Here is a 6,000-nt window from a genome sequence, read left to right on the forward strand (position 1 = left end):
TGACTTCGCTACCTGCCGCCTGCCTCGGACCCCTGCTTGTTACCTGACTTCGCTATCTGCTGCCTGCCTCTGATCTCTGCTTGTGACCCTTACTTCGCTCCCTGCTGTTCCTGCCACTGGGATCCACTTCAGCCGAAGTCCAATCCTTGACATGGTGAGACTGATTAACACCTTTTTCGATCTTATACAAATATCTCAATTGAGTGCATGTAAACAATATATTAAAGTATCTATTGTGGTCTAATTCGGATTGTGTCCCTCCAGCCTGCACCAAGTCTTCCAGTCTAATAAGAATTGCACATTCAAAATCCCATGGGATGCTTCTTAAGCCCCATGTGTTGTATATAGCCATATCCAGCACAGGATATGTGTGGTGCAAGATACACTGCCTAATTTACAACCTGCATCGGGCATTAGGAAGTATATTAAGGGCCTCATGCAGAGAGCAGCGCTATTTACAATCTCGCCATTTTCCGGCGAAAATCGCTCAAAAAACAGCTGAAAATGGCGAGGTAGGAAAAAAGCGCCATTTTTTTTTTCTATTTGAAAATCTCGCCGCGCGGCTGGCGAGAAACTACATCTCGCCAGTCTGAAAAATATCCAAATTCAGAAAGGCGCACTCGCCATCTAGCGGCTGTTTTTGGCGCGATTTTCTTCAATTTTCTCCGCCAACTAAAGTTGGCAAGAAGAAGGAGCTCGCCAGCTATAGGGAAAAAAAAAATGCGCGATTTTTTTTTTCTCCCTTTCAGCTGCGCGCATCTCCTCATTTACAATTCTCCACATGCAGTAATGCTAAAAATAGCGGATTTCGCCCATTTCTGCATATGGAGAATACAACTCTCGATTAAAGCTACTTTTTCTTAAACTCTCCAATTTATTCTAGCACTGCTCTCTGCATAGGCCCCTCAGACTCAATACTCAATGCCAAGACTCAATGTCATTTAGGAAATTGCCTCCCACAAATACACCTAGCCCTCTTTTAAATCCCCTTTAAAACCATTTAATACCATTGGCATTTGCAAAGTCTAATGGTATAGGATCAAAAGGTAATTGTGCACATACACACAGCTGGAACAACACAGAGTGGAAAGTTTGGGGTTAAGGGAGACGAGAAAGAGCTCTATTGCACCATTTACTGCATGCTTCTTGCAGCTTACATCTACTCTCTCTCTGCTCTCCTGTCTTGCCATTAACCAAGAAGGATAGTAACAATTTGCCCTACTATCCTGTGCACTAACCTTTACCAAAATGGCTATTGCTTTTTACACTTTAACTATCCGAAGCAAAGCAGCACTTTCAGGAGGTTCCCGACATAAAACATTACTGGGCATGCATAGAAGATGAAACAGGTTTGGCTACTCCTTTCCCAGGTAATTTTGTTAAATATTAATTCAGATGTTTTTCGTAATAAAACGAAACATACAAAATGTGACAAAAATGCTAATATAAGCAATTTCGTTCTCAAATTCCAAACCTTAATTTCTTTCACGTTTTTATAAAAAGTCTTTAAATTCTCCAAGCAAACTGCCACGTTTCAGCTAAATTGATAAAAAATTAAAGCTTGTAATATAATTGAAAAGATGGATTTTTACAGTCATGCAGCACAAAAAAGAAGAGCAAAGAGGTGTAGGAGACATTAACCCCTATTTTCTAAGCGAGGTGAGGTGTCTTCTGGTGGCAGGAGTCTTATGGAGTAGCACCACTTACTAAATGTAGCCATCAAGGGGTTAACCACCCCATACTTATTCTAGAACCCGAACCAAGTGTGGAACCAAAAGGATTAATCTCCTATTCCTAAAGAAGGTCCCTTCCTTGAAGAAATTAAACAAGTTCAAGAAAAGGAGGGGTGTCCTCGGCTAAGGTTATTAAAGGGAGGCCGGTATAGTGTGGTTAGGGACAACTGAGGGTGAACGAGAAGCAGGAGCAACCAATGATCAGTGCCCCATCAGACAGTCAGGTCATCAGAACCAAGGAATGATAACCCACCAGGAGGACAGAATCTACATAGGTTCTTTGACTAGAGAAGACCTAAGGAAGCTTAGCCCAGCCTCACCTTAATAGAAAGGGACAGCCCCGATCCAACCATAGATGTAACCCTCCACCTGGTAGCCACCAAACACCTACAAGGACTACGCCCTTTGTTTGCGAGACCCGGACTGGACTTGGCAGAAGTTTGAACTTTGTGTAATAAACCCCTTTTCATATCATTTAGACTTTGTTTTTCATTCCTCCCATGTTCAGTCCTGCCTAATGCATAAATAGAGATGGGCAAATGTGTCCAAAATTCCATAATATTTTTTAAGGAACTTTTAGGGGCCCCAAATCTGAGCCTATTTATTTACTTGTCCATTTTCTGCTCCCCTGTTTTTTTTTAATGTTTTGACAGTTTGATTGTTTTCCTCTAATTTTCAAATATTCACTCATTTTCAAAAATATGTTTCCCTCGAGTTTTTAAATATTTGCTAATTTTTGGTGGTTTGGCCAGTGACCACACCCACCTCTTCTCAGTGGCTATCTGGTACTTAGTCTGACTAGTCACAGCACCTGACACTCAAGTCAAGGCTAGAGATGGGCAAAATATTTGTCGGAATTTGAATTTGATATGGATTGCCCACTTCCTTTCATTCGCCGAATTCCACAGATGAGTCTCAAAAAGTAGATTACTTTTTTTACTTAAAATCCACCCGACAGATTTTGAATCTGAAACTGCAAAACTGAATCTGAATCCATCAAATGGAATTTTAATCCATCAAACAGAATTATTATGGGAGGGGGAATATATAAATATCAATGAAAAGACATTAATTTATCTATTTTTATTTATTTATAAAATGTTTTACGAGGTAGTAATACATTGAGATTTACCTCTCGTTTTCAAGTATGTCCTGGGCATAGAGTTATGATGACAAATAATACATGGTTAAAAATACAGTACATAGTTACATTAAGTGAGCAAGGTTATACATTATATACAAGACATTGCATCCACAGTAAGAGATAATATATATTAAAGGCGTATATATCAGATACAGACCAGATTCAAATGAGAGACAGCTTTAGTTTTGAAATAATTTAGACTGGTGTCGGCTGTGAGAGTCTCCGGTAGATTGTTCTGGTTTTGGGGTGCACGGTAAGAGAAGAAGGAGCGGTCGGGTACTTTGTTGAACCTTGGGACCATGAACAGTTTAAGTTGAATGTGCTGATGGATTCTTTAAAAGTCGATTGTTCAAGACCCAACAGCGAATTCTTAAGAATCCGGTTGGCCTTACAATGAAGTAATCCGACAGCAGCTTTCATTCGGTGGATTGAATTTAATCCTCGGGAAAAGCTCGGGAAAATCCACGGATCGGATTCAGACAGGTTTGCCATCTCTAGTCTGAGCTACATAAATGTTAAGCTTAACAGGAGGCAATAAAATCATAGCAGAAAGAGTAGAAATGAGAATGTCCATCCAAAGATTAGAGTTCGTTGAACACATACAATATAAAAATGCAATGGAACTGGAGTCCTTTTCTAAACTAATAATAATGTAATATTTTTTATTTAGATAACAACCTGTTACAAGTAAGACGAACATCAATAAATCAGAGCTATATAACAGTCAAAAACTGGTAAATTGTAAAAATAATATAATTCTTTTCAATGTATTTTGAGATTGTTTCTTATTCTGCATAGTGTGTGATTCTATTTTTCTTCAAATGTGCTCATTGTCTTCCTCCGAATGTGCACTGGTGGAAGATGCATCACAAATCTGTGATTATACCGCAAATACTAGAATTGCACGAGTTTCAGAACCTGTCAATAAGCGATTTTTTTTTTGAAGGCTCAAAATGTTAGCCACTTATCGAGGCTTACTGAATAGCAGTAGGCATTTTGGCCGATAATTGCTTGATAAGTGGCTTATGAATGCTTATAGCATAGGCCCCAAAGAGTCAAATTATGTAGCTCTGGAGCCATATGAGAAACAAAAGGACAATTCTTCTTATTTTGTGGGTATACAGCTGACATCCTTTAGAGTGGACTAATGGACTAAGGGAATGGTAGACTGAGGCAAGAGTATAATGTCCATGTTGAGTGTTGAGATTCAGCATCTGCTATGAAAATTAAACAAAATGCAGTATCTATTTTGTTTTGCAAGACATTTGACAGCAAATGTCCAAGCATATGCAATTTTTGCAAAGCAAGGGAATATTTACACAGCATTCATGAGTTGAACAATTCTAATATTAACTTGTTTTCTCTCTAAATAACTATCTTTGGTCTAAATAATAGTCTCTCAATCTGAAACTGATTTACCAAGCTGTTGTTTATATTCATTGTTATCTTCAAACAAAGTTTTGTAATCATTGGCAAATGTACATTCAACAATTGAAACAAAATATAAATATCCCTTATGTTTATACACTTTTTTGTTTAAAAAGTCTGAACAACAGTGAATTGTACACAGAAGGACAGATTCAAAGTAAAAATGTGCAATACAATAATAGAACCCTACATGGAGATAGTACAACATATTAATGTGTTGAAATGGGCAGCTGGGCTTCTAAAATTAAAGATTAAGCCTTGTCCTTCTGCCCAGGACATACATGAAAACGAGAAGTAACTCTCAATGTATTACTTCCTGGTAAAATATTTTATAAATAAATAAATATTCTTGTCAGGTTTACCATCAGTAACCCTAGGCTTAATGGTGGGCATCACTATTTTGGCCTTGTATTATTATGTACATGTACAGTATGTTATGCATAAACACCTGAAAGCAGTGATACTGCTTTATACCAATGTATATTGTGTTTAAACTCATGAAAGCAGTGAGACTGCTTTGCCCTAGTGTATAGGAATAGGAAGGGGTTAAAACCTGGACTTGCTCCACAAATGAGCTTTATCACTGTGCTGCATCGAATTTTCCATGCCTGGGATGGGGGTGCTCTTGATAGGGCACAGTGTTCCATATTTCCAGTCTGTTTGCATGGACTTTTTGAACCTGGGTGCAAAGTACACCATGTGCAGAGGCTGTGTTACGAAGGGGGCTTGCTGGGATTCAATTTCGAAGCAAAGTGGAGCTTTAATTCTTTTCCGATCGAATGGCGTCAAACCAGTTGACTGTGTGGAACCCATAAGAGAATAGAACCAGCTGAGCAGAGGATTTGTAGGCCACTTCTCATTGACGAGGACGTTACTCCTTTGTAACGGGGGTGGGGAGGGGGGCGGGGTGGGGGGCAGGAGGGCATAGCCGTGCCTCTTCCTGTGATTGGTCCTTTCCGTCCAGCTGGCTCCTAGTTTGCTGGGTGTTTAAAGAGATGTAAAATATACAGGACACCTACAAGCTCATATTGAACCCCCAAAATAACCACAACATACATATAAGCATATAAGTGACACAGAGGAGTGCTACAGAGCATGGCAATATATATTTAAAACCAGAGACAGAACATGAAACACAGACAGAGCTCAGTGCACATCCAGTGATACTTATACACGGTACAGTGTCTAAATATATATGTATAGATATCATTTGAATAAAATGGTCTTTTAGTTTAACTCCTTTGGCCAAAGTGTTGTAAGCCCTTGAGCCACTTCACGGCAGACCACATCTCAAGGGTACCTAACACTAATATAAATTCTTAATAACCTGTGCATTACCAGGAAGAATGATTTATAATAAATATGTCAAAATTAGTTGCATAGTTCTAAGTCTGATTGAAGCTCTTATTAACCTGTACATTACCAGGAAAAGCACTCTGTATTAGATTTGTCACAATCAAACTGCAAGCAAGCAAGTTCCCCTGAGAGTGGGAGATGCAATGGAGTGGGATTTAAAACCAAAGACAGAACATGAACATATCTATACATATATATTTAGGCACTGTATAAGTTTCATTATATGTGCACTGAGCTCTGTCTGTGTTTCATGCTCTGTCTCTGGTTTTAAATATATATATTGCCATGCTCAGTAGCACTCCTCTGTGACACTTAGGCCTCGTTCAGGTTGCTGGCTTC

This window comes from Ascaphus truei, chromosome 4, assembly GCF_040206685.1.
Source record: "Ascaphus truei isolate aAscTru1 chromosome 4, aAscTru1.hap1, whole genome shotgun sequence".
In the NCBI taxonomy this organism is placed as follows: Eukaryota; Metazoa; Chordata; class Amphibia; order Anura; family Ascaphidae; genus Ascaphus; species Ascaphus truei.